The 13,510-nt window shown below is 34.4% G+C and overlaps 1 long non-coding RNA gene across 1 annotated transcript in view; it reads left to right on the top strand.

The window, feature by feature from the left end:
* LOC107078282 (uncharacterized) overlaps positions 1 to 6,079 on the top strand; it is a 147,700-nt gene extending 141,621 nt beyond the window's left edge. The window contains exons 2-4 of the long non-coding RNA XR_001479221.2: positions 3,073 to 3,186; positions 4,080 to 4,120; positions 5,500 to 6,079. This is a non-coding gene — a long non-coding RNA (uncharacterized lncRNA). The remainder of the gene's footprint in view (positions 1 to 3,072; positions 3,187 to 4,079; positions 4,121 to 5,499) is intronic.
* Positions 6,080 to 13,510: the final 7,431 nt, after the last annotated feature.

The following is a 13,510-nucleotide window of genomic DNA, read 5'->3' as shown; positions in this document are numbered from 1 at the left end:
TTGGATAAAGTAGTTAGAAAATGGATGGACAGACAGATGGAAGTCACACTGTTCACTGTTCAACTCCTTAGCTTAATTGCTTTAACCCTTATGATTTTAAAAAAAAATGCACATGAAATATTGATTTGATGGTTGCCAGCTGGTCTGCTAGTATTGAGAATATTTACTGGGAAAATTACTGATCTGAGTGGAAAATTAAGTGGATACATTTTACTCCCAGAAGAAATTACATTAGTAAATGTCAGTTTTTGTTTTTGATATCTGAAAATCTTTAACATAAGCTTTAGTCTTTTTATTTTACTGTATTTGTAACTTGCAACATAGTGCAAAACAGAATCTTTAAAATATGTCATATATTTTTTTAATTTAAACTCAATTGTTGCAGTTACAATTTTCATGTTGACATTATACAACTAAAAGGCTTAGAGTTAGGGTTAGGGGATTTAGCTTACAAAGATTAAGTTTGAAATTTCCAGGATTTTAAAACAACTGAGATTTCTTTTTGCCCAAGAATCAGGTCTGAAATAGAAGAATGTTATAGAATGCACAAGAGCTTATTGGCACAAGACATTTGTTTTCTTAATAAACATACATTTAAAGCATATCTCTGGTTTTTCCTGATCATACAGACAGAACAGATGATATACTATAACAATATGATAAAGAATGTAAGTAATTTCTTAGAGGAACAATGTAACATTTTAATAAAACACACATTATATCTTGTCATGAGCCAAAATCCAGTAACATGCTATATTTAAACATAATTTGACAGAAAGCATATTACGATTTACCAGAGAATAAACTATCTGTGTTCAGCTTGCTTCACTGATTCTTCTGCCACCTTTAAGTGCAATTTTGATCCCAACATAGCATAAGAAAGAGACTTCAGAACTGCTCTTCGCCTACACAGGAAACATACAGTATCTGATTCTTCTGCCACCATTGAAATAAGTTATATCAATTAGTGCTCATTAAGGTCCATGAACTTTAATTGTTTTTGAAAAATTAAAGTTTTCTGGGGACCCTAGACAAGATCTTGGAAATGGGCCCCTCCAGATCATGATTTGCACTTTAACCACCTCCTGACAAACCTCATTTTACTATTTAGAACAATTGAATAAATTAATTATATAACTAGAAAACATATTAACCAGCTTTGAAGAGCACATAATAGATAAGTTACAAAAGAGAGCAAGAAGCACAGATTCTGTGCACAGGATCTCTGTTATTTCACAATTACAGCAAATCATAACTTACAAATTACTGCACTGAAACCTTTGTGGAAAGGAATTGTAGAAATATGCATTTAGGTAAGAAATAATTACATTCAATAACAAGGGAGGTGAGATTACTAAGGCTGAGCAGACTGTAAAGTTTTATTTTAAAAAAACATTCTAGAAATCAATTTGCCTAGATTTCGAGAGGCAAAATCATCAGTTACATCTTCAAACGACAGTAGTTGACCCACTGCATGACTGATGCCCATGATGGCCAGTCCAGTGAGATGGTATTGTGCCATGGATGACCTCAGCTATGTTTTAATCAGCTTTAGTTCTCTGCTCTGATCCTGCCACTGTTACTGCCCTAGGTAGTCACCTTGTTGGTCTATGACCAGGACCAACCATGGCTTATCTTCTTGTCTTCCTTGGAAATTTCTAAGTAATTAAAAGCATATGGGAAAATTAAGGAGCATTTTTACATTTTAATGTATGTTATTTTATGTTCAATAAAAAATGGAATACAACACAATAATAAATCATTTGAAAGCAAGACAGTCTCAAGAAAATGTAGCAATGTGATTTACTTTAACATCCCTTTCTGCAGGAGAAGATGGTCAATGGCTATAATCCAAAGGCATCTTATCCTTTAACTTAAAAATAACCAATTTGTTCCTCAAGCGTAGTGCTCATCTTAGACTTCAATATGTTAACCATGCTTGTTGCACTGTGGCAATGCTGTGTGTTCCCTTTACAACATAATTTAGGCACTATTACCCTATGAGATAATGTGCTTTCATAGAAAAACTCCATATATACTGCAAATTGTATCAAACGATGCTTGCAACTCTGAGAAAAAGTGCATAATTGTGAACAAAATAAGAACACTGGTATAACATCACCAACAACAAAAATATTAATTAACTGATGTTTTATATTGCCTTTTTGGTTTATGTACTGTATATGTATGATGTCTTTTTTGTGAGCAAGGATTAATATATTTTATGAATAAGACATATATACATGTTTTGTATAAGGATTTGTGATAATTACATTGAGCCTTACTTGTTATTTTATAAATCCACGCTCTTTAAATAATTGGAATACAACCCATTGTTTTGATTAAAGCAGTCATGGCTTGGAATAAAAGCTTAGATTCAATTCACAATACAGTTGTGAATACAGGGAGCTTGGTTTAAAGTTTGGTGGTTTCATATTATTTTTCTTCATACTAAATGAACCTGAAGCATTATTTTTTAAGTCTAATTCTTTACATAAATATTAAAGAATCTTGGGTCACGTTTATCTTCTCTGACAGACCATATTGTGTTCATTGATTGAACATGTACAGTACTGTACATACAGTACCATGAGTCTCCTAAGAAAAATATTACAAGACAGCATTATAAATAAAAAGCAAGACTTTACTTATACTGTATGAAAGAGCTCACTGCATACAGAGCTTCAAAAGTATGAATGCCGAACGTTTTTATGAAGAAGAATTCCAAAAGCAAACTTTGAGAAGTTAACAGTCATTAACAGTCTGCAGTTAATGGTTTTACTAAATGGTATGTTGTGGTAAGTCCCACAACATACCAGGTAATAATCATGCTGATGGTACAAGACTCAGCTCTCCAGCAGCAATTCTCTATTCCCTCTCATGCTTGTTGAAAGTTGAGGAGAATGAATGTCGGAGACTTGCTTGTCTGACACACTCACCTGTAGTGGCATTTGTCACTTGGCCCAGATTGTGAATGCATTACAATGCATCTCTTTCTAATGTCACAGGCGTTAGTGTCTGCCAGACAGCTGAAAGGTCCTTGGTTGTCTAATTGCATCCCTACCCTTCCAGTGCTCTAACAGCTGTGAATCACCACTTGGGAATTCTGGTCTTAACTTGGTTGTGACACAAGCCAGGGTCGGGTTACCTGGTAAATCTGGATCATGGAACTCACCTGCAATCTGGGTAAGCTTTTAATGGATGAGTTATGTAGAGCCTTGGTGGTACATCATGGTATGCAATGCAGACAAAGTACTGTATATAATATGACCCAGTAGTCAGAAATTTAGTTTAACATGTCATCTGAAGGATAATATCTCCTTTGGAATAGTGTTCCCTATAGTTGGGTAATTTAGGTCTAGGGGGAATAAATACTTACTGACCCATCAACACCACTTATAACAGCAACCTTTTCTTCCCTAGGGGTCTTCCAACCCCTAATGATTTATCAATGATTTATCATATATAGCTGATAACAACCACAGTGGTAAAGGTAAGATATATACAGCACGTCTCAGGTACTAATGAGCATTCAAGTAAGGAAGCTGTAAACAGTCCATATTAGCAGATTGTCATTTTTCAGGGCTTTGCAGCGCTGGACCCTGGGCTCAAGTCCTAGTGTGCTATCTGTGTGGAATTTGTCTGTTCTCATAGTTTTTCCACAAGTTTCCTCCTCCTGCTCCAGCTACCTACCACAGTCCAAAGACATGTAGGTAGGTTAGTTAGCTTCTGGGAAAACTGGCCCTGGTGGGATTGTGTGCATGTTTGAGTTTGTCTGTGTGTGCCCTGCGATGGTTCCTGTCCAGGGTGTATCCTGCTTTATGTCTATTGTTTGCCGGGAAAAGCTCCAGCTCCTCCATGACCCAGTATTGGAAAAAGCAGTTAGAAAATGAATGGATGGATATTTTAAGAAAAATGTTACCATTTAACTCAAGAACATAACCTTGTTTCACCCACTGATTTTGACACTGGTTTAATTTCTGAATAAGCACTGTGGTTTCCAAGTTTTTTTAATGCACTTTAAAATGCAATATTACTATTCATGCAATTTCATGAGTAACTTTACAAATTCTCCACAGGAAGCTCTCTTTGCAGCAGATGTGTTCCTGAAATAGGCCAGGTAATTCAAATCATATAAATTAAAACATATAGAATAATTTCCAATTAATATACAGGTATATACTGTACAATACATGTTGATGGGTTCTGACTTCATTTCCAACCAGAGTGGTTTATTAAGGAAAATGCATTTATTTACATAATATGTTGATACAGCTTTAATAAAATCATTTTCAACTAAAGATTTGTTCTTATTTAATGCTTTCATTCAAAATGAGAAGGCAATGTGTTGTCAGTGGTGGGTGGTGAGTCATGTGTCCATCTGGACTCTGCAACTAACTTCAGATATTTTACCCACAGTGAGCCTTATGACATTTATCTTTAAGTTTTGGAAGTAACATTAGTTTTTTTTTCCTTTTGTGTTTTAGCTGATTATTAAATGTATCCTGTTTTATTTATCATTTATAATCATTTAACTCACAAACTGTTTAGCTGTACAATTTTGTTTTGTTTTATTTTTAAAAATGGCTTCACATTTTATTTAAATATTCTTTGCATACAATTTCATTTTTAAGATTTATTTTACACTATATCTTCATTTAATTTTATTTTAGATTTTACACAATATAGACATAAAGGCCAAAATAAGACAAAGATGTTCAGTGAATATATTTACTGTATTAGGTGTGAGACAAAGGAAAATGAATGAAGGCTGTAAGAACACTGAGACAGAGATTACCCAGCTGCCTGTTTGTCATCAGTATTCATCCCTGAATGCAACTGGGTGTGAACCATAAATATTGTCTCAAACACTCCATCATGTTGTAGAGTATGTTGCTAACCGTGTCCTAGCAAGTTAAAATGTAATCTGTAAAATGTAAAATGTAAATGTAAGTAATCTGTACAAAATTAAGAGTTGGTGCATATATATGAGCTGCACTAAACCAAAAATGCCTTAAAAGGAGAGCATAAATCAAGAACTTCCTGCACATGAAACATGTTAGCTAAAGTTTCCATTAACCTGATTTCTGGAAATCGGGCTAGTATGCACTAGACTATAGGTCTTTCAGCAGAATCAAGGTTGTAGATCTCTTTTAAAATATGTTGCAGTACATGCACAGTACATTTATCATTTTGAAAATGTTATATTTATTATTATAAATAAAGAACATTTACTTTTTTCCATTTAATTGTAATTACAATTCCTTTGCAGTTAGGTAGCAATGGTTCTGAAATATTGGCTCTATACAATAGTTTGTTTTTTAAACTTGGACTGGTGCTTGTAATCTATCATAAAGAACCAGAGCAGCACACAAGCAAAACATCAGCTATTAACAACAAGCAATATAGACATTAAAACTCCTGAAAAGAATGAACTTTTCTGATGTTCTCCGACAGAAAGTCCTTCCATCGCTTTTTGTCCACTTTTTTCTATTTCAGGGTTCTGGGGGAACCGCAGTCTATCTTGGCAACCTACACATGGGACCAGGGAACAGAAAGCCAAACTCTGCAAAAGATGGATTGGGCTCAGAATGCAAAATATTGATATTATATCAACATTACTCCGTATCTGAACAGATTAGACAAAAATCTGAAATTCTGAATAACAGCTCAGGATCATTTTCATTTTAAATTTCCTTGTATGACAGTTCATATGACTATATGAATTTTAAGCTAAACCAATCAATTTGTTGTTTCTCATCAGCTTAATGTAATGTTCAGTTTTACTTTGAATCACTGCATGATATCTGAGTGCCAGATTAAAGAAAGATGCTTCGTTTCACGATAGGGTGGTGAGAAATTCAGGACACTGAGTTAACTGGAATGAAGATGAAATCAATAGTCACATTAAAACTGGTGAAATGATAAATTGTCTTAGAAAATGGGTATTACTGTTAACTTCTGCAATGAATAAGTGGCCTAAATGAAGGGAACATTACAGAGGTATGGTAATATTGTATAGATGAAAACGAAAGTTTTCTTTCTTTTCAGAAATCATGTCCCCTTTATGGTGTGTTGTGTAGAGCGGTTTTGGATATTTAAAAAATAAAAATAAAAAAAACAATCACACAAACTTCTTAAATGGGAAAGTAAGATTTTAGACCAAATGCAGGATCAGAACTGTAAAAAATATTAAAATGTGCAACACTAGTATAAATACTGTAACTGTATTATATGTTAACAGCACCAAAGTATAAGAAGTAAAAAGAATATGCCCTTAAACTGTACCCATGGAAATCTATTGTTGCTCTAAATTTCACACCAGTTATATTTATCAGTAGTACACACCTATGGTTAATTTAAATCTCAAATTAGGAATTTAAATCATTGTCACAATCTTTATCCTTAAAAACATTTCAAAAATCAAATGTTCCAATATCTCTTTTAAACTACTAGGTAATCTCTACAGATAAATTAGTTGTATTCCAAAACAAACTATTCAGCTTCAGATCAATGGTTTTTCAAAATTATCAGAGTCTATTCCTGCTTTTTCTGGGCTTGAATTAGAGTTCAGTAACACTGATGAGCCTCTCACCCAGATGGACACCTTTCTAAATTTGGGAAAGGACTTTAGCAGATCTCTGTTATTTGCTGAATATGCCAAAAATGTACTAGTCTAGGAGATAGGGCAGCTAGTCTATGGCTCAAAAGGGTCCAGTAAGGACTCTATGTGCTGCCTGATGTAGTCTTTTCTGAAATAATAGGATCTGACATGGGAATAAATGTCATTTCATCAGCAATATCCCAGTCAATCCACAAAGAAGTTTTGTATGGTAAAAACATTCCAAATCCCACCGGTAGTTAGCAAAACATTAAGTGATACTGCAAATATGAGGCAAAGAGGGTTTTTTTGGTCACACAAGACAAACTTGGAAGGGTTTGAAGTCTTACATCTAATAGAAACCCAATGCACTGGAATACTCAGTCAACACTAACCATAGTGTTAAGTACTGTATGGTGGTGGTAACATTAAATTCTGCATCTCATTAATAAGGCTTTTCAAGATGATAGGGGGAATACTGCATTTTTCATTAAAAATCTGATGGGATGGGATGATAGATGGAGCAAAGTACTGACATACCTTAGAGGAAAACCTGCTTCAGAGCTAAAACTGGGTCAAGAAATCACCTTTCAGCAGGACAATGACCCAAATCACAAGGGAAAGCTACACTGGAGTGGCTTAAGAATAGAAAGTGAACGTCCTTGAGTGACCCAGTCAAAGTCCTGACTTGAGAATCTGTGAAAAGACTTGAGAACTGCTGTCCATAAGCAATCCCCAAGCTACTTGAGTGAGCTTGAGCAAATCTGTTCAGAAGAATGGGCAGGAATTGCAACTTTGAATATAGCATTCGTGACAGTAAAAATCAAACTTTGTTAAAGAAGTTAACGATGTGAAAAACAATTATAAGAAAGAAGAAAGTTTGCATAAAATGCAGTTGTTTTATTGGTCTGACGTTGTGGAAAACAAAATATGTACTTAACATTACACATAGTGGTATTAAAAAGGTTTGGATTTTGGTTCATACTGCAACACATCCTGGATGCTGGTACTGAAAAATTAATCCCTTGGTAGGAGAATATTCCTTTTATTTAAATAATCTCAAAACATATTCTTATCAGGATTATGTTTTCATTCTCTTTAAATCCAGGTCTTATAAGTATGATGGGACCAATTGCAATCTCTGAGCATGCATGGTAAAAATGTGGGAATAGATTGTTAATGAAAAATGCAGCAGATGGAGGATATAAACCTTTTTCCCACAAGAGCCAGTATTTGCAGCAAAATGGAAGAGAAGGGATTAAGGTCATTTTTTGCCTTTTTTTAATTTACAAATTTCTACATAAAAGAAATCATTGGCAAGTTTCCAAGTCAATTCCTGGCAAAGCTAGGAAAATGTTTAAAAGCCAGAAGAAAAAACAAAACAAACAAGAGTCCCAAAATGTATCTAAATTCTGAAAACATTGTGAAAATCAAAATGAAGATTTCTAGGGGGGTAAACATTTTTAGATAGTCGTCCAGTAGAATGAAAATGCTTGTTTTGTCTACCTAAAAGCCTGCATCATCAAGCGGTGCAGGTGGTGTTGGATGGCCTTCCAAAAGAATGCATTGTGACCAGTGACATTTCAATTTGACGCAAACCTTCCTGGTATTATGACAACTCGTGTGGAACCCAGCCAGTTTTGGGTGGGATTGACATTGTTGTGCTGTGGGTACATTTGGCATTTACCAAAGTGTGAAAAACCTCTAATCCCATTAAATGGGAGAACTTCCCTCTGAATGATTTAATTTCCTATTCATTGTATTTGGGCAAGGACACAAGTCAGAACTATTGTGTCTTCGTTCTTCTTGGGGTGGCAGTGGCAGACAGCGGGGACTCATCCTCAGTGTTAGACCATGACTAAAGAGAAAGCATTCATTGTTGAAAATTACTTTTAGAAACACATTTCATTTAGAAAATGGTGTCTGAAAGGAACAGTATCACTGAGAGTGGTTAACTCTTTCATTGGAAAGATATTTGATCATGTATGATACAATTTTTTATATTTGTGTGTCAAACCCAATGTCTCACTCACAGAAGTTTAACATTTTATCAGTTGTAGCCATTAATTACCCAATATTTTTGTTTTTACCTAAAAGTAAATGACACATTTTGCTCACATTTAAGATTTGTTGCATAATTATCGTTTTACTTAACAATACAATTTCATATTTTACAAAAATGTTAATCTATGACTGATTTAAAATACCTTCTCTTGCTATCTCAATATATTTTAAAAATCCTAAAATCAAGCCCTGAGATCATAACCATGTTTTTGATATTTGGCAGTAATTCCTGTCCATCTCCTTAGGGTTAGAAATAAGGACAGGTTCTAGTACTAGAGGAGACTAATTCTGTTTAAGAGCCAGTGCAATGTCTGTCAGCCAGACAAGAGAATCTTAGCTGAGTTTCATTTGAGTTGATAGAGATCTAATTAAATTTAGTACAACTGTTGGTATGTAGTATCTACAGTAGCTATGTTGTATCAGACATTTTGTTTTGTTTAGTTTTTTTTTATTTCATGGACTTGCCTGAAACTGGTGAAACAATTCAAAAATCTGTATTTATAGATGTTGGAATCCAGATTTTGATGATATATGGGGATAACAAAACCAACATGTAATTCAGTAATAACCTATTTGGTTTTCACAATCACTGATAACCATGCTATGAGAAAACAAGAACACGCACAAACTGGCGCCTACTGTATGTGAATGTAGTGTCTGAGCCACACAGTAGTGAAATAGCTGTAAAAACAGCTTTGTTTTTTAATTAAAAAAAGGGTATTGTATTTTTTTTAAGTTGAGTATCGTTTTACTAGCTTATTATATCTAATTTATTTTAGGTGGATACTTTTCTGGAGAAATTTAGGTAAAGTACCTCAATCAAGGGTCCAACGAGCAAGTCCCATCAGGGATTTGAACCCACAAGTCCAGAAGTCCAGAACCCTAACCACTTCTCCACACTGCTGCCATTTTTGTTTATTTTGCTTGGAGAATGTACATTTAGATTGTTTAATATTTCATGTAGTAATAAATAAGGCTTCTCTCTAATCTACATGTGTTTAGCATAAAAATCACTCTTGATGCATAGATGTTTTTTTGTAAAAATAAACAGATTTTGTTTTATTAAATCCTTGATTAACGTCTTTGCTGTAATTGTGATTAATTAATCAATCATGGCTGACCGCTACACAGTCAATGACTTTGATATTGCATAAGAGCTAAATCACTTCATTAGTGAGAGAGTAGATTGAGCACCGGTGATGAAATGTGTTATATACACCACTTATCTAGAGATCAATGTTCAAATCTGGAATAATCAGTATGCTGTTGTTGTTTTAACATGAAACAATTTCTGATTTGAAAACTACTGTAACTGCAGTGTTGTGCTGCCGGAGTTATCAGCATATGACCCAAGTTACATTCTTTATGTGGCTACTCATGTACTTCATTTTGTAATTTGTAGAAATGTAAATACAGCAAACTCAAGAAAAGGCTGCTACAATAAGAGTTCTGTATTCTTCATTTCTGTCTCTGAGTGCTACAGCAACAGCATTCAAGTGTGGCCAAAAAGGTATCTGGGTTATTATATTTATCCTTTGAACCTCAACTGAAACATCTATTAATGTACAATAAATCTTTTCCAAAAGTATAGAAGGAATGAAGACCGGATATTTCACATTTGTAAAATAACAGGCATTCACCAGCAAGGAATTTAATTAACCATGCATTATGTAAAATATGTATAAATAAATGGCTTTTTGACAATGGATGAGTGGATTATAAATAAGCCTGATAAATGGGATTTACATAAACTGCAAAAATAAGAAAAGCACAGTGTAATAAAATCAAAATCCCCAAAACAATCAGATCTAATTATCGTGTGTATATCCCATAGTTCATAGCAGCTTCTGTTAGCTCTTAAAAACACCAACACTATAGCCTTGAAAAGTTGTCCTTGTAAGAACAATATCGTGCATAATATACTATAGACAGATTCCCAGGAGAAACTGTCATTTTTCTGCTTTCACATTACACTCTCAAAAGCATAATAATCCCTTACTGCTAGACACATGGAATTAAATGAAAAGTCAGATAAATAAATGTTAATAATGTACAGATACTGTAAATATTTATATGTACTAAATATAAAATACATACAATGTATGTATAAAAACTATGCCTAAGATGCTGTCAGAAAAAGGAAAGAAAGTTTGGTTGGATGAATAAAAACTCTTGCGTTACAAAAGAGGCACACATGGTTGGACCAGATGAGACTACGCAGGCCAGTGGCAGTGACAGATGCCTGAGATACAGTACACCAAGTGTCACTTATCTGCATATGTTCAGGGAATGCTTTTAGCTCAGTGCTCCTGCAAGCATATGCCCAGCAAAGGTCACTGATTTCAAAACACCACACATTCTTATTCTAGAAAATAACATTGTCAGACAATACATGCAATAAGCTAGCAAGAGATTTATAGCAACATAAAACAAAAATGGGGTCCAGCCTTAAATTATTTAAAGAGAATAAATAATATTTGCTGCAAAGGAAGTGAAAAGCCAGATTGTTTCTGAAAAGTGAAAAATAGTCGAGAGCAAAAACATTTTCTTCTTGCACATACAGTGTACTGCAAATAAGCTGTGTATGGTGTAATAGAAGTCATAATCACACCAATTTTTTAAAAAGAGCAAATTTGGCACAATAAAAAATGTAATGCTTCTGCAAGTTGCACAGAGTTCATAAAGAAATATTGCTTAAGTAGTGCAACTGAAAAGTCTTGGGATTTCATTCAATATTAATGTAATGTAATTGTTTAATAAAGTAATACTGGAGTTTTTCTGCGTATTGCAGCTTGCCTCTCACATTTTTCTCTGGTCTTAGAGAAATCAGTGTATCCTGTCAGTGTGAAGACATCCTCAGAGAAATACATGAGAAATACATGAGAAACATCATTAAATAACATTTTGATGGATTATAGTGGAGACACCCCTGAGGTAGAAAAAACTGTGGATTTCTTGTCCTTCACATTGACAAGGTGTGTGTATGAATATCAGGTTAACAAACAATACTTTTTTGTATGTTTGCCTGAAAAGTCAATTTCATTATGTGACCACAAGGGTAAAGCTGCAAAGATTCTTTTGGAGAGTACAATCCACTCAAATTTTCAAGGACCCTGTCTCCATCTTGCTATGGGCTTCATTAATCATTCTTTTACAGATGTCAGGGAGTGGGTGGACCCCATTACATGGTGAGCCATCTCACATTGTGGTCACACTAGAGCTGCTATTGAAGGCTGCTGCAGTCAAGGCGATATGGTCAGCTTTCCTTCGGTTATTTCAGACAACAACCTCCATTAGAAGAAAATGAAATATATAAATCAAATGAAAAGTATGAAGCAAATGAATGCATAAGCCAAGAACATTCATGTACAAAAATGTACACTTTATGAATCATATTTGTAATGCTGTTTACTGTAAATGTGCCCTCATAGAGGGCAATCAGTTATACCTGTCACAATTGGACAACCTAGATATCTACTCTGCTTCATGAATATCAAATTGGGGTGACAGATGTTTTACGTTTTGTAATTCAAGAGTGTAGTGTACATTATAAATTCAGGTTCAGGCTTAACTAACCCTGGGCTGTCAAGGTTTCCAAATCAAATCCTACGCTATTTGGTCAGCTCTTATTTATATCTAAGATAAGTGTCCTCTAGAACCATGAATAATGCAGCTGAAGTTAGGTAGTGTAAATATTTTTTCACGAAATGACAATAAAATATATGATTTGTTTAGTTTGTTTAGCAAACCGTGGGTGGGACTTTCACCGAAAAAGCATTCCAAGTCTGAGGGTGGAAAAAAAAATAGTCTAAAATACAATATGTTTTCATCCTTAAATTCAAACACCCTCAACAAAAAATTCACTAATCTCCATCTGGAAAAAAGATGCTGAAATATTTAGAGCAGAGGATGGTGTACTCAAATACACATTCATTAAAAGCTGTGCACAGGGAGCAGATTGCAACAAACATTTTCTTACTAGTTCAATTACAGACTCCAGTCCAACTTGCATATTCTAGACTGAAATTCACAGTGGCTGCAGATAAAACTGGAAAAGAGATTTGGCAGGGTACCACGGTTTGATAGGACCCTTTATCTTACCTCACAACACTAACAGCTCCTATTCTGTTTATGGTTTGGCTTGTGTGTATTTCATATGAACTGCACTGCTCCTCATGGAATATTCTTTCTAATGTATATTCTGCATAATAGAATAAGCAGGAAAGTTAGTATGCATGTCAACTCAACACCTGAGACATTTTTGGCTCATTTTTTTAATATACCTGTAGCAACAATTATTTGAAGGGATTGCTCTTTAGTATACTTGAAACATTAAAACGAAGCTGAAGGAGGCCAAAAAAAGGGAGTTTTAAAAAACACTGCATAGTCTAGTATTTTAGAACCCAAGAAAATGTATATATTTTAGTAACCTGAAGATTTAGAAAGGGAGGATGCAGATTCATCTAGGTCCCAATTTACTTGGAGTCCAAGGGGGGTGTCAAAGGTTTACTGATGAATTGCAAAATAACTCAGGAAACTTGTGATAATATATCACAAGCCAAGTGATTGTGAGCAGGACATTTTGCATTCGGCTCACAGACAAAAGCAAACAAAGGGGAATTTTAATAAATGCCACAAATGGAATCGCCAGCCGTGTCGTGGAGTCAGTGTAATAAATTGTTCAGACTGTTGCAGAAATGGAGGGGAATATGTGATGAATAGGAACTTTGCTTTCTTCATATTGCATTTGATCCATTATAAGAGATTTTGTGGAATTTGCTGCTGAACTCCTTTTGGCAAAGACATAAAAGCTTTAATACTTAATAGTGCAGTGTAAAAGTGAGT

This window comes from Lepisosteus oculatus, chromosome 6 (assembly GCF_040954835.1).
Source record: "Lepisosteus oculatus isolate fLepOcu1 chromosome 6, fLepOcu1.hap2, whole genome shotgun sequence".
In the NCBI taxonomy this organism is placed as follows: domain Eukaryota; kingdom Metazoa; phylum Chordata; class Actinopteri; order Semionotiformes; family Lepisosteidae; genus Lepisosteus; species Lepisosteus oculatus.
This window is presented reverse-complemented; position numbering and strand designations above follow the sequence as displayed.